The sequence below is a fragment of the Mobula birostris genome, chromosome 7 (genome assembly GCF_030028105.1).
Source record: "Mobula birostris isolate sMobBir1 chromosome 7, sMobBir1.hap1, whole genome shotgun sequence".
In the NCBI taxonomy this organism is placed as follows: domain Eukaryota; kingdom Metazoa; phylum Chordata; class Chondrichthyes; order Myliobatiformes; family Myliobatidae; genus Mobula; species Mobula birostris.
The window spans coordinates 135,602,853-135,628,071 of NC_092376.1; the positions used below are offsets into that span (position 1 = coordinate 135,602,853).

The 25,219-nt window shown below is 39.9% G+C and overlaps 1 protein-coding gene across 1 annotated transcript in view; it reads left to right on the plus strand.

The window, feature by feature from the left end:
• Nucleotides 1-25,219, plus strand: part of unc5a (unc-5 netrin receptor A) — a 337,030-nt gene that overhangs the window by 62,202 nt on the left and 249,609 nt on the right. The gene's annotated exons all lie outside the window — the stretch shown is intronic.

The following is a 25,219-nucleotide window of genomic DNA, read 5'->3' on the forward strand; positions in this document are numbered from 1 at the left end:
ACAAAAACAGCATATGCTCAAAGTATTGAGGTATTGAGTCGGTCAGATTGTGTCTGTGGGAAGAGAAATAAATGTTTCAGGTTTTTTAAATTGGTTGTAAGGAATCTTTATAAATTGTGATGAGAGCTTGAAACTTTTAACAGTTTCTCGTCCCACAAATGCAGACTGACCTCCTGAGTTTTCCAGCATTTGTGTGTGTTTTTAAGACTTCTAGGATGGCATTGGAGGCTTTCATCCCTTTCCTATTCGGCCACTTATTATCATGCAGTTAGATTCTCCTAAAACTCATGGCTTTGAGCATGCATCATGCATGCACCAACCCTTCTCCTCCTGTTAAAGTTGAGGGTTACTCAATGAATCAGAGGATACCTAATACAGTCCTATAATGTGGGTCCACTAATCTTTAGAAATAGTTATTTTCACTTTCCTGGAAATCCCAAAGTTTCCCTTATTTCAAAGATGTTCTGCATCTGCATGGTTATTTCTACCTTCCTTAACAAATTACTCCTCTGTGTACATCTCACAAGACCAGTATGAACTATGCTTTACTGTTGATCATGCATAATAACAATATGTCTGTCATTGGCGCTGATGGTCCATAAATCATGTATAATTTATACTGACTATGAGCTTGTGTTTTCAGGATACACGTTTTCCAGTGTAAGATGTCTGATGGGCTTGTAGGCTGATTTTCATTTCCTTGATTATGTCTTTTAGTCCAGCACCACACAACTTGTTTGAAACTAGTTGTAAGTCGTTCTTTATTGCATTTTCCTGCATTGGCTTGGTTGTTCTTAGACTAGCTGTTTCAGCAATCCTTATAAACATGAGAATGAGAATCAGGTTTAATATCACTGGCATATGTTATGAAATGTGTTGTTTTGTGGCAGCAGAATATTCCAATACATAATAAAAAGATATAAATTACAATATGTATATATAAAGCAGAAAAATGAAGTGAATAAATAGTGCAAAAAGAGAAGGGAAAAGTAGTGTGGAAGTGTTCATGGGCTCTTCCTGAAATGCGAAGTATGTGTCTTCAGGCTCCTTGATGGTAGCAATGAGAAAAGAGCATGTTCTAGGTAATGGAGAACCTCAATAATAGATGCCACCTTTCAGAGTCATCACCTTTTGAAGATGTCCTGGATACTGGGGAGGCTAATGCCCATGATGAAGCTGACTGAATTTACAACTTTCTACAGCTCTTGCCAATCGTGTGCACTGGTCCTCCATACCAGATAGTGATGCAATAAGTTTGTATGCTCTCCATGGTATATCTATTGAAAATGTTGGTAACGTACCAATTCTCCTCAAACTCCAAATGAAATATAGCCACTGTTGTGCCCTATTTGTAATTGTATCAATATGTTGGGCCCAGAATAGATCCTCAGAGAACTTACAACTGCTCATCCTTTCCACTTCTGATCCCTCACTGTGTTTCCTTGACTTCTACTTCCTGAAGTCCGCAGTCAATTCCTTGGTCTTACTGCTGTCAGGTGTAAGGTCGGTGCTGAGATACTATTCAACCAGCTGATCTGCCTTGCTCCTTGTATGCCTCAATGTCACTATCTGAAATTTTGCCAAGTGTAGTTGCATTTGAGTAGTGCCTAGTCACACACTGTGTGCCTTGTGTGTGTCGAGTGGGCTAAGCATGCATCCTTGAGGTGCACCAATGTTGATTGTCAGCAAAGAGGAGATCCAGTTCAGAAGGAGATACAGAGGATTAGGTTCGAAAGCTTGTTGATTAGAACTGAGGGTATGATTGTGTTAAATGCTATAGTCAATAAACAGCATCCTGACTTAGTTATTACCATTATCCAGGTGAGCCAAGCCCAGGTGGCGAGTCAGTGAGATTGCATCTGCTGTAGACTTTTTGTGGTGATAGGCAAATTGCAGCAGGTCCAGGTCCTTAAGCAGGAGTTGGTTCTCATTGTGTCCAACCTCTCAAATTTGAGTGCCATTGCGTGATAGTCATTGAAGCAGCTCACCCTGCTCTACTTGGGCGCTTGTATGATTGTGGCTCTTTTAAGGCACGTGGGAATCCTGATAAGAAGCACCACAGAAGCATAGTGGTTAGTACGACGTTACTACACCTTAGGATGTCGGAGTTTGGAGCTCAATTCCGATGTCCTCTGTAAGAAAGCTTGCACATTCCTACCTTATCCGCGTGGGTTTTCTCTGGGTACTCTGGTTTTCTCCCACAGTCCAAACTCGTAGCAGATACAGTAGTAGGTTAATTGGTCATTGTAAATTATCCTGTGATTAGGATAGGGGTTAAATCAGTGGATTGCTGGATGGCATGCCTCAGTGGGCCAGAAGGGCCTGTTCTGCAAAGTGTGACTGTTTCTCTCTTCACAGATGCTGCCTGACCTAGTGAGTATTTCCAGCATTTTTATTTTGTGTTATAAATTGTGAACTGACCATTATAAATAATGATGATGTTGATCAACACAGCACCATGTATTACGTAACTGATGAATGTCACTTTGCTGGAGACCTTCAGTTGTCTGAGATGGTTTAATTTAATGCACTTGGTACTTTAATGCCATGGTACTTTGTTGACTTTGCCAAAAATTCACGTCTTCCTCAGGGAACGGTGTTGCGTTCTCCACAACATTTCTCTGAAGTTATGCATTATAATACGTCCGCATACAGGAGTTCACAGAGTCAGTTGGAGACAGTTCCTCATGGAATTTACGTGCCAGGTTTAAAAAGTGACCGGGAACTGTTGGGAATTGTCTGCAGAGCAGGAGAGTAGGAGAAAGTTTTTTTGTGAAATTTACACGCCATTTGTAAAAAGCAAGGAGGCCTGTTGGGCCTTAACTGTAGAGCAGGAGGTTGTGAAGTGAGCTAGAGACAATTCCTTGGGGACTTTACACGCCAGGTTTAAAAGGCTACTGGGGTGAGTTGGAACTTTTGGTGGTCTGCAAACATCACAAGAAGTTATTTTTCAGTGAGGCACTGTGGGGTTTAAAAAAGCTTGAAGATTTCCAGAATTTTTCGGTGGGCTGCAGTCAGAATGATCTGTTAAGCACTCAGGAGGGGCCATGAAGCACCTTCAATAACTCCAAAAGACTGAGGTTTGGTAAAATACTGAAAAGCTTTTATTTGCTGTACAATATGACCTCCATGGTGAGTGTCTGCCCCCGGACTGAGGGTGAGGGGCAAGGTGAAACACCTTTATACAGGGGTAGTCAGCAGAGGGGCGTGTCCAGACAGTTAACCCAGTTACAACATATATATATGGTTTACCACAGGCCAATAAATAGAAGTAGTGTATGAGTCGTGGCTGGAAGAACATCAAAGGATACACATTGTATCAAAAGGACAGACAAGTAGGCAGAGGGGCTAGGGAGGCTCTATTGATAAAAAATGAAATCAAGTCCTTAGAAAGAAGTGAGATAGGACTGGAAGATGTTGAATCCTTGCAGATAGAGTTAAGAAACTACAAGGTAAATAGACCCTGATGAGAGTTATATACAGGCCTCCGAACAGTAGCCAGGATGTGGGATATAAATTACAATGGGAGATAGAAAAGGCACATAATAAGGGCAATACTATGATTGTAATGGGGGATTTCAATTTGCAAATAGAGTGGTAACTCAGTTTGTGCTGAATCCCAAGCATGGAGTTTTGTAGAATGCCTGCAAGATGGCTTTTTAGAGAAGCTTGTGGTTGAGCCCACGAGGGGAAAGGCAATTCTGGAGTGGATGTTGTGTCATAAACTGGATTTGATTAGGGAGTTGAAGGTAAAGGAACGTTTTGGAAGGGGTGATCATAATAAGATAGAATTCACTCTGCCGTTTGAGAGGAAGATAAAGTCAAATGTATTAGTATTACAGTATTACACAACCAGACTGTGTAACAGTTTCTTCTCCCAAGCCAATAGACTCCTCAATTCCCAGAGTGTAGCCTGACACCAACCTACACACACACACACACACACACACACACACATACACACACACACAACTGAACACCACTCCACTCCCTTTGTAATTTTTGCTCATTTCTTTCTCAATTCCTACTAAAACATTGTTTACATTTACATTTACATCATTTACTATTATATTGGAATTTGTCCTTTGCTGTGCCTATTGTCTTGTTTATTAATTATTGTACTGTCTTGCACTGTTTTGTGCACTTTATGTAGTCCCGTGTAGGTCTGAAGTCTAATGTAGTTTTGTGCTGTCTCACATAGTCTAGTGTGGTTTTGTGTTGTTTCATTTAGCACCAAGGTCCTGAAGGAATGTCGTCTCATTTTTACTGGGTACTGTACCAGCAGTTATGGTTGAAATGTCAATAAAAGCGACTTGACTTGAGGAGTAAACAGAATTACAGAGGTATAAGAGAGGGGATGGCTAGAGTTGATTGGAAGGGGACACTAGCGGGAATGACTACAGAACAGCAATAGCTGGAGTTTCTGGGGGCAACTTGGAAAGTGAGGCAACTTTTACTAACAAGGGAAGTCAAAGACAGTATAAAGCAAAGGAGAGAGCATACAATATAGCAAAAATTAGTGGGAAGGTAGAGGATTAGGAAGTTTTTAAAAACCAACACAAGCCAACTAACAAGCCACAATGAGAATAAAAGATGAAATATGATGGTAAGCTAGGCAATAATATAAAAGAGGATTACAAACGTTCTTTTCAGATTTATTAAGAGTAAAAGAGTGATGAGAGGGGACACTGAAGCACTAGAAAAAGACGATGGAGAGGAAGTATGGGGGTATAAAGAAATGGCAGTAGAAATTAAAAAGAATTTTGTGTCAGTCTCCACTGTGGGCACGTGGCTAAGTGGTTAAGGCACTCGACTAGTGACCTGAAGGTCGTGAGTTCGAGCCCCAGCTGAGGCAGCGTGTTGTATCCTTGAGCAAGGCACTTAACCACACAGTGCTCTGCGACGACACTGGTGCCAAGCTGTATCGGTCCTAGTGCCCTTCCCTTGGACAACATCGGTGTCATGGAGAGGGGAGACTTGCAGCATGGGCAACTGCTGGTCTTCCACACAACCTTGCCCAGGCCTGCGCCCTGGAGAGTGAAGACTTTCCAGGCACAGATCCATGATCTCGCAAGACTAACGGATGCCTTCACTGTGAAAGACACCAACAGTATGCCAGAAATTTGAGAGTGTTAGGGGGCAGGAGAGCATGTAGTTGATATTACTAAGGAGTTATGTTTGAGAGACTGAAAAGTCTGAAGGTAGACAAGTCACCTGAGCCGGATGGAATATACCCCAGGATTCTGGAAAAGGTAGCTGAAGAGATTGTGGAGGCATAAGTAACGATTTTCCAAAAATCAATAGATTCTGGAATGGATCTGGAACACTGGAAAATTGCAAATGTCACTCCACTCTTTAACAAGAGAGGGAAGCAGGAGAAAGGAAATTATAGGCCAGATAGCCTGACTTCAGTGGTTGGATGATGTTGGAATTCATTATTAAGGATGGGACTTTGGGGTACTTGGAGGCACATGATAAAGTATGGCAAATCTAACATGGTTTCCTTAAGGGGATATCTTGTTAGAATTTGTTGAGGAAATAACAAGTAGGATAGACATTGGGGAATTGGTGGATATTGTGTACTGGATTTTCAAAAGGCCTTTGGCAAGGTGCCACACATGAGGCTGTTTAACAAGATAAGAGCCCGTGTTACTACAGGAGAGATATTAGCATGGATAGAAGATTGACTGACTGGCAGGAGACAAGGAGTTGGAATAAAGGGGGTAGATTCTAGATGGCTGCCGGTGACTGGTAGTGTCCCATAATGGTTGGTATTGGGAGAGCTTGTTTTCACATTATATATTGGTGAGTTAGATGACAGAATTGATGTGTTAGCGGATCATACAAAAATAGGTGGAAGGGCAGGTAGTGTTGAGGAGGCAGAGAGTCTGCAAAAGGACTTGGGCAGATTAGGAGAATGGGCAAAGTGGCAGATGTAATATAGTATATTAAGTTTATAATCATGCACTTTGGTAGAGGAAATAAAGGTGTAGACTATTTTCCAAGTGGGGAGAAATTTCAAAAATCAGAAGTGCAAAGGGACTTGGCAGTCTTTGTGCAGAATTTCCTAAAGTTTAGCTAGCAGTTTGAGTCAGTGGTAAGGAAGTCAAATGCAATGATAACATTCATTTTGAGAGGACAAGAACATAAGAGCAAGAATGTAATACTGAGGTCTGTACTTGCTACAATTCAGAAGAATGAGGGGGATCTCTTAGAAACCTATTGAATATTGAAAGGTCTAAATAGAGTGCATGTGGAGAGAATGTTCCTTATAGTGGTTGAGTCTACAGAGGGATGCACATTTAGGACAGAGATGAGAAGGAACTTCTTCAATCAGAAGTTGATGAATTCATTGCCATGGATGACTGTGGAGGCTAAGTCATTGAGAATATTTGAAGCAGAGGTTGATAGGTTCTTGATTAGTCAGAGCAACAAAGTTTATGGGAAGACAGCATGAGAATGGGATTGAGGGGGATAATAAATTGACCATGATGGAATGGCAGAGCAGACTTGATGGGCCAAATGTCCTAATTCTGCTCTTACGTTTTATGATCTTACGCCTTATGTCATGAAATGACCCTCCATTAGACTGGATAGCAATTTCTCCCACTACTCAAGCATGAAACAGATTCCCATCATAGTTGCTACTGGAAGCTGATCCTACCCCTTCAAAACAAAGAGATACTGTTGACAGTCAGCAAAAAATTTCATAAATTAATATGTATAGTGCTGAATTGATTAGTAATATCTACATTAGGCTGCTGTTTATTGATTACAGCTCAGCATTCAACACAATCATACCTCAGTTCTACTCAACAAGCTCCAAAACCTGGGAATAATATCTCCTCCTCATTGACAAATAACACTGGCGCACCTTCAGGAATCGTGCTTAGTCACTGCTATAATTTCTCTACATCCATGAATGTGTGACCAGGCATAGCTCAAATGGCATCTATAAATTTGCTGATGTCACAACTATTTTTAGCAGAATTTCAGATGGTGATGATGAGGGGTACAAGAGTGAGTTAGATCAGCTGGTTGAGAAGTGCTGTAACAACACCTTGCACTCAACATCAATAAGACCAAGAAATTGATTGTGGACTTCAGGAATGGGAAGTTGAGGGAATACACACCAGTCCTACCGAGGGATTAACAGTGGAAATGGTGAACAGTTTCAAGTTCCTGCGTGTCAACATCTCCAAAGATCTATCCTGAGTCTAACATATAGATGAAATTACAAAGAAGGCACATCAGCAGCTATGTTTCTAAAGGAAATTGAGGAGACTCTCGCAAATTTCTACTGGTGTATCGTGGAGAGCATTCTTACTGGTTGCATTGCCATCTGGTATGGAGAGGCCACTGCATAGGATTGGGAAAAAGCTGAAGAAAGTTGTAAACTCATCCAGCTGAATCATGGACATCAAGGACTACTACAAAATGTGTCAATGCGGCACCCAACATTAAGCCCCCCCATCACCTAGCACAGGCCCTCTTCTCACTGCTGCCATCAAAGAGGAGGTACTGGAGCCTAAAGGCACACACTCAAAGTTTCAGGAACAGTTTCTTCCCCACTGCCATCATCTTTCTGAATGGACAATAAACCCACGAACATTATCTCACTATTTTCTTCCCTCTTTCTTCACTACTTCCTAATTTAATTATTTGTATACTTGTATTTCTTATTGTCACTTATAGCTTTTTTCATTATGTATTGCAATGTACTGCTGCCACAAAACAACAACAATTTTCACAACATATGCCAGTGATATTAAACCTGATTCTGATTCTAAGTTGCACATTTGAGCAGTAATGGGCAGTGGCCGACTGTATGAACTTTAAAAAACATAAATGGTACCAGTAGAAGAAATGGATTAGAGCTTCCCTGGAGTTCTGAAATTTTGGTGTCCTTCTGCTGACTTTAATATTTGCCGCAATGACATTGACAGGCAGGTGAGTTTGATATAACAAGTCACTATTTCCCTATCAATATTTTATGCTCTTGGTGTCAGTTTTCAACTATTCAGAGGATTTGACAATGCACCAGAATAGATGATGAGACTCAGAGCAGACGAAACATGGTGCATTTAATTACTTATAGAGAAAAAAGTCGCATAACATATAAAATATGTATTACCTGGAAATAACGACAAACTTAACATGGAGAAACGAGAAAGAGAGTGTGGAAGGGGAAAAGGACATATCACATTTATTTCAGCTGAAGTGTTCTATATTGTTTATTTTTGGAAATGATACTAATTCAAAGCTGCTCCTGATAAATGTAATACTAAGCCAGATTCTCCATGCCTGTACATCTAATTGGGAGTCACAATGTGAGACACTGGAGCTCTCAGAAGCCAGATGTAACAAATTCCACTGGGCTATATCTGTTCTTCTGACTGACCCCATGGGAATGCTCAGGGTCGTTTATTGAGAACTGTGCAAAAATGGCCTTTTCCTGCAGTATGCATCTGCTGTACTGGCCACCTAATTTGATTGTTTCTTTAATGTCAAAATTTGATGCAAGAAAGACGACTCCAGCCTTGGGAGAGTAATTATCAGGATCTCGGGTGTTGGGAGACAAGTGGTCTGTTGGGACCAGATGTAGCTTGAGGTGGCGAGTGGGAATGCAGCCAGAAGTCAAGTCATGAATGGTATAGTACTGTTAGTCAAGTTACATCATGGGATGGGTGTGGGGAGTAGTGCTTTGATGCAGATGGCAGCATGAGACTTCTGAAGGTGGACATAGGACAGTGGGTAAGCTGGCAGGGTGTAAAGATGAAGATGACATAGCGGGATGGAGAACATTTCAGTGGGAGGGTGCACAATGGAAAGATGGTAGTGAAGGGGTGACAGCAGAATGCAGAGATGAAGTTAAATTAAAATGTTCAAGCTCCATAAATGATATTGAGCAGGAAGCAATTCAATTTGCATTGATCCTTGTACAGCCCTATATAGCCCATGTGCTCCCTCAGCTCCAGCAGTCAAACAGATTTCTATTTACAAAGCTCCCTCTGTAGTCACTGACCAGAAAAAAAAAATGGTTTGAAGTAGATGTGCACTGCTACTCCTTTATTGATGCAGATGGCTGCTGACCACGGGGGTGTTTAGAAATTTGCATATACTTTCAGCAGCAGGAGGGAGCCTCGGCTACAACTGCATCAGGGACAGAGAGAGAAGCTTCCTCTCGCTTACTCAAAGTCCTGTGCCTGTGCAGGGCTGTCGGTCGCCAGATGAGTCCTGGGGTGAGAGGGGTTACCAGGGGATTGTCAGCTTCTGCCTCCAGCACACTGGACTGGCACAGAGCAGCAGGTAATGTTGCTGCCTCACAGCTGCAAGGACCTGCGTTCAAAATCCTCCTCGTCACTACCTGGATTTCTGCTGAGTGCTCTATTCTCTCAAATACCAAGCAGATAGCTGGTCATGGTAATTATTCTGCAAGTGTCAAAAGAACATAAAATAATCTCAGATTCAGTGAGCCTAATGGCCTCCTGCAACATAGGAAGTAAGGAAATTCAGTCTGTGTAAAAATGTTGTGAACACTCAGCTCTTCAGTTAAGATACTGTGCTCCCATTGGTGGGGAAAGCACATGCTGTCTTTTGGTGCTATGTGATGTTCCTTTAAAAATATGTCTATATGTCAAGGGTGAATCAGATACATAATTCAGAGTAATAGCATGCTAATGTATTCTCAGTTTTTCATGTTCTTTCATGTTAGAATGACAGAGCTGATAAGATTGTAAACATAGATGTTAACTGTCTTTTCTCCCCCTGTAACTCCTACAGACCATCTGGTCACTTGTGATTGGCAACTATTTTCTAGCCTTTGAAGAGTCCAAATATATGGCTTAGAGGACGATTTAATTTTCACTCTTTTCACAAAAATTTGACATGTCTGCTTATCACAGCTGACAGCTATTACTTGACACCCCACTATTCCTGTCACACCACAGGAAGTTTAACCTTGGATTTAATGGTGCTTTTGATTATTCCTTTGCCATTATTACTTAATTATCAATTTAATTATCCAGATGAGGCAACTCCCTTGTGCATATGATTAATTCCCAAAGCAATTCAATGCATCTGCCTGTCTGTAAGAATTTTAACAGCTCACAAATCACTTCTTGACATTTGAGGGCATTTTTTTCCCTGCAAACTGTGCTTCTGATATATCTTTTTCTGAATTTCTGAATATCACATAATTGTGTTAATTTTAAATTAATTAGTATCATAATTTCATTACATCCTATCCAATGTACTCAGCATGTTCAAGTAAATACTTAAACACTGACTGAAATATATCAGGCAATGCGTTGCTGACCTTCTCCACGTCATTTCATTCAACATTTGCAGTCTGTATCGAAGTGGGGACAGAAGAATAATATTAAACAAGATCAAGGAATTAGTCCCGTAGCAGGGAAACCATAAGTGAAACAGCCTAATGGGAGCAAGTGAAGGTTGGGCAGGATAGAAGTGGAGTTCAGGCCAGCAATTATTTCAGAGATGATCTTGTTGAAGAATAGAACAGTTGTAAGGGATTGTATGACTTAAGCCTGCTCTTTTATAAGTTCTCATTCTCATTTTCATTTACTTTCCATTTATTTATTCATTTGGAAATGTTTTCAAACCCATTATAAATCTAAGACATCTCATGACTACACTCATCTATATTTTAGTATTATCCCCCCCCATCCTCAGTGAATATCCAATTCCAATATGGAAATGAGGCCTAGCATTTAAACGGCATAAACTGAGAATCCCTTAGGTCTGTTCCTCCTTTTTCTAGCCCACTAGTCTTGATCACTCTCCCACTTCATATTAAAATTAAAACTAATGGATTTTGTAATGTGCTCATAATATAATGGGAAGAGATCCCATTGAGTGATACAACCTTCATATGGGACTTGACAGAGTAGATGCAGAGAAATTGGGTTTTGTAATTGAAGTGTCTAGAACCAAGAGTCAGTCTCATTTTTAAACTTCAGTCCACAAATAGTAGCCAATATGCCACTTGGTTTCTGAGTTACTTGCTGCACGTGCATGATAACATCTAGATTCTTCTGCACTCCACTCATTTGCAGTCACTCTCCATTTAGAGCATAGTTTGTCTTTTTGATTCCTCTTAGCAAAGTGTGTGATCTCACAGATTCATATGGTAAACACCATTTACCAAATGTTTTTCCCCTCATTCCATCTATCTATGCCTAATTGTGGAGTCTAAATATCCTCATCACCAATTTGTTATTGTCAGCAAATTTGGATGCCTTGCATTCTGGACCCTCCTCTAAATCAGTGCTGCTTCTTCTTCTTCATGTGCCTTGCTTGGGCGATCATGGCTCTCCACATCGAACGATCCCTCGCAGCATCAATGATATCTCGCACTCTTAGATCTGTTAGTTCTTTCACAGTGTCTATATATTTTCTTCTTTGCCTTCCTCTTCTGCGTTTCCCAGGCATACGTCCTTGTAATGTAAGGCATTCTATTTCTCTCTTTCTGATGACATTGTGGCGACCCACTTTCCAGCGCACTCGAACCGGCTCACAAAACGGAGCGCGCTGGCAGAGAGGCCGGCCCCAAAAAGGGCGCCAGGCCATCTTCACCAGCAGGGGGAAAAACTCACGTGCATGAAGGGTCTATGAATATGCATCCCCCACGGCAGTCCCGCCTGGGGAGGGCAGGAATGGGAAGGCTTTAAAGGAGGCTGCGAAATTTGAATAAATCTCTTTTTTCACAACTAAAACTCACCAACTACGTGTCGTTATTCTAGCGCTGTGTGTAGCACACCGCTACAACATGACATTTAAGTTTCCTTAAATTTCATGTTCTCATTAAAGATCTTTTTGTATGGGCACGTTGGAGTACTGTCTCATTAGTTACCCTATGTCTATATGATATTTTCAGCATTCTTCTAAGAAACCACATTTCTGTTGCTTCTAAGTTTCTTTGGAGTTCTGGTCTTATAGCCCATGTTTCCGAAGCATACAGCAAGATTGACCAGATGTAACATTTTAGTAACTTAAGTCTTGTTGTCATAGAAATGTGTCTGTTGGTAAAAATGGGTTTCATTTTTTGGAAGTTGGTTTTGGCAATGGCAATTCTTCTTTTTATTTCTACTTTACTTCTAGCATCTTGTGATATAAAGCTACCCAGGTAATTAAAGCTGGTCTTTTGTTCAATCTCTTGGTTACCGATGTACAATTTGCAGTTGAGAGTATCCTGTTATTTTGATATTACCATACATTTGTTTTTTTTACAGTTGAAGGTTAGACCAAAATCTGCACTTGTTTGTACTACTTTGTCTAGGAGGATTTGTAGGTCTTCTGGAGCACTTGTTATTAGGGTGGTATCGTATGCATGTCTTATATTGTTGATGGTAACACCTCCAATTTTTATCCCATCTAGGTCTTCTATTTCTCTGAGAATCATTTCACTATAGATATTAAATAATTCCGGTGAGGCAACACATCCCTGTCTAAATCCTCTTTGAATTTTAATCCAACTGCTTCTATTATCATCAATTTTTACCACCGCCATTTGATTCCAATATAAATTTTGAAGCAATTGTTGGTCCCTTCCATCAATGTTTAGTTTAGTGAGAATTTGAAATATTTTTTCATATTGCACTTTGTCGAATGCTTTAGTGAAATCAATAAAACATAAGAAGACATCAATGCTATAGGAAGTAAATAACTGTTGACTGCACACTGATCCTTGTGCGACTCCACCAATTACATATTTCCAGTCTGAAAACTATCCTCAATGTGATAACCAGCCTTCAACCCATGTTAACATAGCATCTCAATACCTTGATCTATTGCGAACCAGCCATTTATCCAGCATGTTATAAAATACCTTCTGAAAATGCTCTCTGAAGTCTATTCTCCATTAATGCAGACTGTGTGTACTCAAAGATCTATAAAAGTATTTATTGAAAGTAATCTTCCTTTCATTAACCATGTCAGCTTGTTTTGAAACCATTAAACTTTTCTTAAAGTTGTTACAGTCAGAGGTGGTAATGGCGACAAGCTCCCACTACCTATTAAATACTCCCAATGGATGTTTACTTCAAATAGCCTCTGACAACCAGGTCCAGCTCCTGGCCTTCATGGGGCACTAAGCCCAGCAGAACTGTTTCTACTGACAGGAGAAGGGGCAAAGGCAGGTTACAGATGCCTTAAAACCAGTCACTTTGGGTAGATGGGGCTCATCAGCCGTCGTTGTCAGCTCACCTAGGAGAAGGAAAACTCTGATCTTAAACCTTCGCTGCCGTGCAGCTATACCCATAGGGAAGGCTTTGGGAGTAAACCCCAGGGAAAACTCCAGAGCTGGAATCCCTAAGGCAGTCCTATGTTGAGTTCAATGCTGACTGGCAACTCCTGTGACACTGCTGGTACCAAACTTTATCAGTCTCTGCTGTTCCTTTGGGTTCATCAGATGCATGGAGAGTGGGAGCTTGTTACATGGGCAACAGCTTGCTCTCCATATTGTACTGCCCAGGTTTACCTATCTAGACAGCGAGGATGCAACGTCCATGGCTGACCCTGACTGACGGCGGCCTCAATTAAACTTTTCAGGTGATCAGTTAGTTCTTTCTTGATTTATGGACTCCTGTATATTCTAACAATATATGTCAGTGAACTAGCACATAGTTTTTTTTTGTTCCCTCCTCTTTTGATTAAGGACATTATATTGGAAGTTTTCTAATCCATTCGTATCATAGAACCATAGAACCATAGAAACTACAGCACAGAAACAGGCCTTTTGGCCCTTCTTGGCTGTGCCGAACCATTTTCTGCCTAGTCCCACTGACCTGCACACAGACCATATCCCTCCATACACCTCCCATGCATGTATCTGTCCAATTTATTCTTAAATGTTAAAAAAGAACCCACATTTACCACCTCGTCTGGCAGCTCATTCCATACTCCCACCACTCTCTGTGTGAATAAGCCTCCCCTAATGTTCCCTTTGAACTTTTCCCCCCTCACCCTAACCCATGTCCTCTGGTTTTTTTCTCCCCTTGCCTCAGTGGAAAAAGCCTCCTTGCATTTACTCTATCTATACCCATCATAATTTTATTTTGTATCCTCCTGGGATTCACTGAGTTTTGTGAAACCAACTGCTGATGTTTCTACTTTTGCTGTCATTTCTTTTATAACTCTTGGATGCAAATTCTGGATTTGGGCATCTTGTCTGATTTCTTATCCCCTATAGTACAAATTCTACTCTTAATTCTTTATATAGTTCGCTGTTGGTTTTAATATTCATTATGTGTTTGATTTATGCTACCAACTCCTTAGTTTCATTTTCCTTTTTTTATGTCCACTGAAACTCTCGCTGCTTGATTTTATGTTACCTGCCGTTTTTAAACTCATGATCAATTCTCTCCTTTTTAGATTTTTGGTCCTCTGCAGATCCCTAAAAATATTCTCAGTCTTCTGGTCTATCACCAGCTTTTGCCACTTTATAACATTCAGTTAAATTATGGTTTAAAAATGTAATTGAAATCCTTTGTTAACTGCAGATGATTCATCCTTCTCATTGAGTTATTCTATTTGATTAAATAAATATCTGTTGATTATTATGAAATAGCTGCTTCGGTTGATGCTCATCCACTGACCTTAGTCTTATTTCTAAATCTATCTAGGTACCTTTTATTTTTTAATTACCCTATTTAAATTGAAGACATTGGTTGTGGTTCCCAAACTATTGGCCCTATAATACTAAAGTATTGCCTCTCAGCTATATCAGTAATTCTACCAGGTTGTGATAGCTACTCATTATAGAATCCTAAACTACAGTATCTATTATCAATCCCATCTTAATACAAGGGGTGATTGATAAGTTCATGGCCTAAGGTCGAAGGGGTCAATTTTAGAAAACCTAGCACATTTATTTTTCAACATAGTCCCCTCCTACATGTACACACTTAGTCCAGCGGTCGTGGAGCATACGGATCCCTTCTTTGTAGAAGTGGTCCACAGCAGGGGTGATTGATAAGTTTGTGACCTAAGATAGAAGGAGATGAGTTATACAGCTCTCGTTACATGCGCATGCAGTTCAACTCCTTGAGTGATTATGCAGAAAGTTTTGAGGTTAATAACTCATCAGGGGTGATTGATAAGTTTGTCACCTAAGGTAGATGGAGATGAGTTATACAGCTTTCTTTACCTACACATGCAGTTCAACTCTTTGAGTGATTATGCAGAAAGTTTGAAGTTAATAACTCATCTCCTTCTACCTTAGGCCTCAAACTCTTGTTTCACCTAGCAGTTTCATCTAGGGGAAGACAGCCTCCGGCCCAGTCGAACTTAAGAAATCCTGTTTGTGTGGATGCTGCATGATGTGTCCACTGTTTAAAAACCAGTACCATGAAATAACAAACAGTGCGGAATATGAGATTAAATGATTGGGCTTTAAATCCAAATGACCAGGTGCTGTGCCTTACCGTGACCAATGTGAGGAGAACCCTGTGCAGGGTCAACCCACGGAGGCTCCTGGACCAGAAAACATTTCTGGCAGAATGCTTAGAGGATGTACAGACCAGCTAGCAGAGATTCTCACTGATATCTTGAACATCTCCCTGAGCAGTGCCATTGTTCGTATGTGCTTCAAGGCTGCCACCATCGTCCCTGTGCCGAAGAAGTCTTCAGTGTCCTGTCTCAACAACTACCGTCCCATTGCACTCACATCCATCATTATGAAGTGTTTCGAGAGGCTCGTCATGAGGCACATCAAGACCCTGCTGCCCCCCCCTCACTGGACCCCCTGCAGTTCATGTACTGTCCCAACCATTCAACAGATGACGCCATTGCCATCACCTCCAGCTGGACAAAAAAAAGACATATACGTTCGAATGCTGTTCATAGACTTCAGTTCAGCATTCAACACAATCTTTCCTCAGAAACTGATTGGAAAGCTGAGCCTACTGGGAATGAACACCTCCCTTTGCAACTGGATCCTAGACTTCCTGACTGGGAGACCTCAGTCAGTCCGGATTGGAAGCAGCATCTCCAACACCATCACACTGAGCACGGGGGCCCCCCAGGGCTGTGTGCTCAGTCCACTGCTGTTCACTCTGCTGACCCACAAGTGTGCTGCAACACACAGCTCAAATCACATCATCAAGTTCACCGATGACACGACCGTGGTGGGTCTCATCAGCAAGAATGATGAGTCAGCATACAGAGAGGAGATGCAGTGGCTAACGGACTGGTGCAGAGCCAACAACCTGTCTCTGAATGTGAACAAAACAAAAGAGATGGTTGTTGACTTCAGGAGGACATAGAGCGAGCACTCTCTGCTGAACATCGACGACTCCTCCGTAGAGATCATTAAGGGCACCAAATTTCTTGGTGCTCACCTGGTGGAGAATCTCACCTGGTCCCTCAACACCAGCTCCATAGCAAAGAAAGCCCAACAGCGTCTCTACTTTCTGCGAAGGCTGAGAAAAGTCCATCTCCCACCCCCATCCTCATCACATTCTACAGAGGTTGTATTGAGAGCATCCTGAGCAGCTGCATCACTACCTGGTTTGGAAATTGCACCATCTCAGATCGTAAGACCCTGCAGCGGATAGAGAGGTCAGCTGAGAAGATCATCAGGGTCTCTCTTCCCACCATTACAGACACTTACACCACACGCTGCGTCCATAAAGCAAAACAGCATTATGAAGCACCCCACGCACTCCTCATACAAACTCTTCTCCCTCCTGCCATCTGGCTAAAGGCACCGAAGCATTTGGGCTTTCACGACCAGACTATGTAACAGTTTCTTCCCCCAAGCCATTAGACTCCTTAATACCCAGAGCCTGGACTGACAACAACCTACTGCCCTCTACTGAGCCTATTATCTTGTTTATTATTTATTGTAATACTGCACTGTTTTGTGCACTTCATGCAGTCCTGGGTAGGTCTGTAGTCTAGTGTAGTTTTTGTGTTGTTTTACGTAGTTCAGTGTAGTTTTTGTATTGTTTCATGTAGCACCATGGTCCTGAAAAAACGTTGTCTCGTTTTTACTGTGTACTGTACCAGCAGTTATGGTCGAAATGACAATAAAAAGTCACTTGACTTGACTTGACTTGAATTTGACTATATGGTTGGTAAAGAAACAAAAAAGGGCCCATTCTCATGAAACAGTCTAATGCGCCAACATTGGAGCTTACAGTTCCGTTCATTTGTTCCCTGTTGACTTCCTCCAAGCAGAGCCGATCCTCGGACCCTCGCTCCAAGTCCACTTCATCTGGCGGCCTACCAACTCTCTCCATTCGTGTCTTCTCTCCTCATCTCTCCCTGACAAAAGTTCGCAAAATCCCTGATCCCAGACCCACAAGAAAGAACACACATTCCAAAGCCCCGTTATCTCTAGTCATAACCCAAACATTGCTGCTACATGTAAACCATAACCTTAGCAATGAAACATTACAGAGAAGCCATTATATAAGCAGTGAAACCTTACAGCGCGTTACACTCATCTACTCTGTCTAGGCTTTTCAACATTTGAAAGGTTTCAATGAGATCCCCTTCTGAATTCCAGTGAGTACAGACCCAGAGCCATCAAATGTTCCTTGGATGATAACCCTTTCATTCCTAGAGTCATCCTTGTGAACCTTCTCTGGACCTTGTCCAATGCCAGCACATCTTTTCTCAGATGAGGGGCCCAAAACTGTTCACAATGCTCAAGGTGAGGCCTCATCAGTGCCTTATAAAGCCTCAGCAATACATCCATGTATTAGAAACATAGAAAACCTACAGCACAGTGCAGGCCCTTCGGCCCACAATGCTGTGCCGAACATTCCTTAACTTAGAAATTTAATTGAACATAAGGAAATTTAAAAAAAACATTTTATTCCAACATGACTTGTATGGGCCAAAACAATGTGAGATAAATCAATGGTTTTTTTATGTCCAATTATTATTAATTAGCATTTATGTTCAGAGTCAGCTTTTATTTAATGGGTATTCAGTTGGTTCTAATGGAAATCTGTAATTATGATATTTCTTGAATTCAAAACAAACCAAAATTTAAAATTAGCTTTTTATCCTATAAAGATTGTGACAGGCAATTATAGTAAATTCCATAAGGATCTTACTTTGCTTTAAGAATTATTTATGTTGAAGAAAGATGAAAAAGCTGTTTGTTATTCAGTACTAGCAATGCATAGAGATTTGGATAAAGATGTATTTAAGAAAAAATGAACAGTATTTCTGGCTACAGTTTCAGAATATTGGATATGTTTATTCAGATATCATGATGAGGGATTGCAGTGGCATATGTTAACAGGACTAAACTGAAAACTATCAAGATAATAAGCTGTAATTTCATATATTAAATATTTAACCTATAAATGAATGTTAGAAGAATGTAGTTATTCGGCCCATTGTTCCAACAGAGATTTTTTGACATATACCGTATTCTATCAACATAATTCTATTTGAACTATTTTTAATCTGGTACTTTTTTATAGACAAATCTGCACATTAATTGGCTGAGCATGTTAAAGATTATTCTCATTAATATGGATGAATGTGGAGAATGGATTTTAAATGTCTCGTTCACATCGACTTAAAGGTCTTGTTATGTTGCTGATAGTGTCATGTATTATTAGTGTAGTTAATATAAAATATTATAGGACAAATTAATAAAGAACTGCCTCATTATTTGAAACACCAGGTTTCAAAAGTAATTTATGTTCATCAGTTTTTGACTGGATCTGTTTAATTAGATTTGTGCTTCCAGCCATACAAGTATTCTGCTGAAAAAGAAATTTAAGAGAATGAACAAAATATCTAACTGGTTAAAATTAAGCTAAAGTCATTCATAGTTAAACCATTAAAATCAATACTTCTTACTTATTAAATGATAAATAGCATCCTGAAATAAATCATTAGATTGTAAAAGAATGACATTTTATTCATCAAAAGATACAGCATAGTTATAGGCTCTACTGGCCTAATGAGTCCACACCATCCAATTGCACCCATCTGACTAATTAACCTACTAACCCATACCTATTGGAATGTGGGAGGAAACTGGAGCACGTGAAGGAAACCCATGCGGTCACAGGGAGAACATATAAGCATACAGACAGAGGTGGAATTGAATCCGAATCACTGGCACAATAATAGGGTAATGTGACTTACTATGCTCCATGTAGAGGCTGCATTCTTGTGGTAGTGTTCCTTGTAGATTTTCTCAGTGGTGCAGTGGGCTTTGCCTTTATGGACTGGGCTGTGTTCACCACTTTTTGTAGGCTTTTCTGTTCTTGGGCATTGTGTTTTCATGCTAACCCATGGTGGAAACAGTCAGGATAAAGTTACAGAGGTCAATAAAGATTCATAAGTAGAAATTTACCTTTGCAACCCTGAAATTCAAAGCTTGTTGCTATTATCAAAGACCTCCACCATCCAGGCTATGCTCTCTTCTCACTGTTGTCATGGAGAAGGAGCTACAGGAGCATTAAGTCCCACACCGCCAGGTTCAGGTACAGTTATTACTCTTCAACTCAGGCTCCTGAACCAGCGTAGATAACATCCCTCAGCTTAAATCTGAATTGATTCCACAACCCATGGACTCACGTTTAAGGACTCTATAACTCACGTTCTCAGTGTTATTTATTTACTTATTCATTGATTATCTTTTTTTGTATTCGCACAGTTTGTCTTCTATTGCATGTTGTTTTTTTGGTCAGTATTTGTGTATAGTTTCTCACTGATTCTACTGTAATCCTTTGTTGTACTGTGAATGCCTGCAAGGAAATGAATCTCTAGGTAGCATATGGTGACATGTACATACTTTTGCTTTTAGCTTTGAACTTTGTAACTAATTTGAAATGTTTTTCACAGTTATGCAAGGATACATTGTCAGAATGCCACAATATATTCATTGCTACCACCATCTATACTTGTGTTGCTATGAACTTAATATGCTTGGGTTCACCAAGCTCAATTCTTCCTCTATCCAACTAGCTCATTCATTATATTTTATTCATTTCAAAGAAAAATGTGAGGTTGTCTTTATATTAATGAAATTTCTGCAGCTAGGATACAATGAGCACAGCAAACCACTGATTTTAAACAACACTTTCAGTTATTCATTATTCTAAGATACTGCAATTAAAGTAGAATGTTGTGGGCTGAATGTTGCATTGGAAATAATGGTACTAACAACAGCACTCAGCATTTTTAAGAAGTAAATTGGACAGTTACAATGACAAAGCATCCACAATTACATGCATAAATCAGCACTTTGCTAACCAATATATCCTACACCTTTATTACTTACACAAGAATAACATCTTACTGAGAGGTTCATCATTGCTAAGATGTAATGGTATGAAGTTGCTGTTTTGCTTGATTTATATCCACCTAGCCCTCCAGGAACAAAGTAGCTGGGGACTAGTGGAAAATAGTAGCTTTAAACATGATGTGAAAATGTAATTAATAAACAACCTCTCAGGCCTTGAAAACTCACTTTAATATGTAAAAAGTCTAATTTCATCATACTTTAATTATAGCTGAGTACTTAAACTATCAAGTAATATTTCTTTTTCTTTTTTAATCTAATAGTTCTCTATAATGTCTGATTTGACATTTTAATATTCCAGCTTCAAGTTCAGACCCTCCCTATGTTGCCCATTAATGATTCTTTAATCTTGTTATTTACTCTGTTCATAGGATTCAGTTCCTCTGTAGGGAACTGCTTTTCTTCTAGGCATTAGCTCTATTTTCATTTTCCATGTCCCTATTGCCTGCTCACACATTCGTCTTTTTAAGTATCTACTCCTATGCATTTATTTTTTTTTTAATTAACTGTTTAGTGTGCATCCTCTCTGTATGCTTCTTACCAAATTGTCTTTGCAGAAAATATCATCTGCAGTCTTCCTGCTCAATTATTAAAATGTTTAAGTAACTGACATTACTTAGTCTTTTTACAGTTAAGCACATTTTTGTTTTGTATATAGTCAACAAATGTTGATGTGTTGCAAATACAAAACCCAGAAAGCAAACACGTAAGAAAAATATATTTCATGTAACTCTTTCCATCTTCTCTCACAACTACTTTTAAGCTGTAAATATTAGAAAAAAAAGAGAAATTAGTCAATTGCCATTTTGTCATCCATCATAAGAATTCCCCATTTCATATCTAAACTTTCTACACCACTCTAGAATACAAAAGCAAGGATTTAGAATGCAAGAGCAAGGATGTGATGCTGAGGCTTTATAAAGGTACTGGTGAGGCCTCACCTTGAGTATTGTGAACAGTTTGGGCCCCTCAGCTTAGAAAAGATGCGCTGGCATTGGAGAGGGTCCAAAGAAGATTCACATGGATGATTCTAGGAATGAAGGGGTTATCATACGAGGAATGTTTGATGGCTCTGGGTCTGTATTCACTGGAATTCAGAAGGAAGAGGGGGATCTCATTGAAACCTTTGGAATGTTGAAATGGCTAGACAGATTAAATGTGGAAAGGATGTTTCCCATGGTGGGAGAGTCTAGGACAAGAGGGCATAGCCTCAGGATAGAGGGGTGCCCTTTCAAAACAGAGATGTGGAGAAATTTCTTTAGCCAGAGGGTGGTGAATTTGTGGATCTTGTTGCCACATGCAGCTGTGGAGGCCAGGTCATTGGGTGTATTTGAGGCAGAGACTGAGAGGTTCTTGATTGGACATGGCATCAAAGGTTACGGGGAGAAGGCTGGGAACTGGGGTTGAGGAGGAGATTAAGAAAAATGGATCAGCCATGTTTGAAAGGCAGAGCAGACTCGATGGGCCAAATGGCCTAATTCTGCTCCTATATCTTATGGGCTTATTGAAAATATTTTAATGGATATAATACAACAGTTATTACGCTACAACCATCATGCTTCTGAACTGGTGTCGGTAACTTTAATCACCACTAGTTCGACCTGAGTCTATGACCTACAGACTCCCCTTCAAGGACTCTTTGCAACTTATGCTTTCAGAACTCTTTGTTTGTTTTTGCACTATTTTTCTTCCTTTGTACGTGGATTGTTTATCCTTTTTTGATTTATGTAGTTGATAAGAAGTTCTACTGTACTTTTTTCCAATAAATACCTGCAAAAAGAAGAATCTCAAGGTAGTATATAAAAATATGTATTTTGATAATAAATTTATTTTGAACTTTGAGCTTTTGGTTTATAATATAGTTTTCTAAGGAAATTGATGTTCAAGGATTTTAAAATATCTTAAATAATTTTCATGCATAATATGTTAAGTGTATTTTTATGTACTCATTTCTATTTACCCTACGTGGTTTAATTTTCTTTGATTTTATTAGCGTTCCATTTTTAATTATACCTCCTTAAATTATTTATTCAGAATCAGAATCAGAATCAGGTTTATTATCACTGGCCTGTGACGTGAAATTTGATAACTTAGTAGCAGCAGTTCAATGCAATACATATATAAAAGAAAAATAAATAAATAAATAAATAAATCTTATTGTATACTATATAAATATATTGAATAGATTAAAAATCATACAAAAAAACAGAAATAATATATACCTTTTAAAAAGTGAGGTAGTGCCCAAGGGTTCAATGTCTATTTCGGAATCAGATGGCAGAGGGGAAGAATCTATTCCTGAATCACTGAGTATGTGCCTTCAGGCTTCTGTATCTCCTACCTGATTGAACTAATGAGAAACCTTTGACCTTAGCCTTAACCTCTGATGGTTCGTTTTCTTTTTTGTTGTTTCATTGTTTATATCGAAACACAATATATTGGGTCAAGCTTAGTATTGCCCTACAGGAAATAAAGTCCTCACACTTACAAATAGAAACCAGTGCAGAGAAGTTAGCCTGATGCACATTTGCAAAAGTTCAAAGATGTTAGCCCATTGTGCAATGGGCCCAGACAAGATTCACTTATAAACTTCTGTCAAATAAATCTTTGCACAGTGGTTTAGTTGGCTTCAGAGATTTTGAATACAATTTTTAAAAATAATTTGAAGAAAACTAAGTTTTAAAAATTAAACATTTAAAATATATTCAAAATCATTAAAAACATGTAAAATATCTAAATAAAACAAGAGGTAGGAAACAACAACCTACAGCTGATCTTTTGGAATTGAGGGACAAGATCTCTCTGTGCTAAGCCAAAACTGTCAAACGTTGTTTAAACAGTTTCTCCAACTTGAGAACTGTGAAAACCTTTGCACTTCATGCTCCCTTGTTATCTCCATGGGAGGTTCACACCTGGACACAATTGCAAAACACCTGAAGGGAGACTTCACCTTTGTTATATGGAGAAATCTTTGCCGTTATGAAGATGACCATTAATGTTTTCTGGCAGTGTCTTGATTGTTATGGTTGATGTTTCCTTCAAATACCTTTATCTACTTGCTCCATTTCCCTAAATTAGTTTCCACGTGGATTGTATTCATGACCACATGCAGTCAGAGGTGTCAAACAAGTGATCCATCTTAGGTTATTGTTGAGATCGCCGAAAGTCAGAATCCTGCCAATTTGATTTCTTCCACATGACACTGAGAAATATTTATGTGACTAGTAGCATCCCAGCAGTTGTAATGAAGACTATGATTATAATGATTATGATTATGAGGACACGCAGTCCCCTTTTATTGTCATTTAGTAATGCATGCATTAAGAAATGATAAAATGTTTTTCCAGAATGATACCACGAAAACACATGATAAACCGACTTAAAGACTAACAAAACCCACATAATTATAACATATAGTTACAACAGTGCAAAGCAATACCATAATTTGATAAGAACAGACCATGGCATAGTAAAAGTCTCAGAGTCTCTCGAAAGTCCCATCATCTCACGCAGACAGTAAACCTCCAGCGCCGCCAACTTGCCGATGCAGCATCCCGGAAGCATCCGACCACAGTCCGACTCCGAGTCCATCCAAAAAACTCTGAGCCTCCGACCATCTATTCGACACTGAGCACCATATCTGCCGAGCGCTTTGACCCTGGCACCAGCAACAGGTGATACGCAAAGCAGAGGATTTGGGGCCTTCGTCTCTGGAGATTCTCGATCACACAGTAGCAGCTGCAGCGAAGCAGGCATTTCGGAAGTTACTCCAGATGTTCCTCTGCGCTTCTCACGGCTGTCCCCATCAAATCTGGATTGATGCACAGCCCCCCTAGTTACACTAGTGAGCCACAATAAGCTAAGTTACTAGCCAATGTGCTCCAAAACAGTTGAAACATTGGTATGTCAACTGCACCATGCTCATTAATATGAGATTTCTGGAGCAGATCAGAAACTCGTTCTCTGGGGAGTGACTTGATTCTGACTCTGCAAAGCCTTTCTATTATTCACAAGGCACAGATCAAGTAAATGATAGAATACTTGCCCCTCATCTCGATGAGTGCAGCTCTAACAACTCTCAAGAAATTTTAAGTCATCTAGTATACTTGATTAGTATCCCATCCACTACTCTAAGTACTCATTCCTGCAACCAATGCATAATAATTGCTTTGTGTACCATCCTCGAAATGTACTGCTGTTACACAGCATGACTCTCCTGACAGTACCTAACAAACTGGCAATTTTTACCACCAGAAAGAACAAGGACAATCAGTGCTGGGAAAGAGCACCAGCAACAGATTTCCCCTTTCAGTTCAACACAGCCCTGCCTGTGGAATATATCACCAAACATTCCTTCATTGTTACTGAGTAAAAGTGCTCGAGCTCCTTCACTGTGTAAGTACCTTCACGAGGGGAACTTCAGTGGTTCAAGATGATGTTTCAGCACCACCTTTCCAAGAACAGTTAGGGATGGGCAATGAATGCTGGAATGCTGGCCTTACCAGCTCAGCAGAGGAACTGGAAAATGAATAAATGGGAAAGAAAAATCTGATTTTGAAACAGCCCATGAATGACTTAGAAACTCATGCTTAGAAATTCTATGACATGTGAGAATGAGTGCTCCATAGTGGACCCTCAGCAGTTAATTGCTGCCCCTGTCTGTACTTGAACTACTGTGATATTAATGTGCCAACCTCAATGCTTTGCCTGCCTAAATGGTCTGTTCTATTATACATGATGTACAGAAGCAAAATGTGTTCACAAATGGTACATTTTGTGATCTTCTGCAGGCAATTACTCCTATCTTTATTGCCCCTGATTATGGAATTTGAAAGTGGCTTTTACATAAGCAAAGGGTGTGGATGAGAACATTCACTATGTTCCACCAACAGCCAACGTGATAGCAATTGTTGTAGG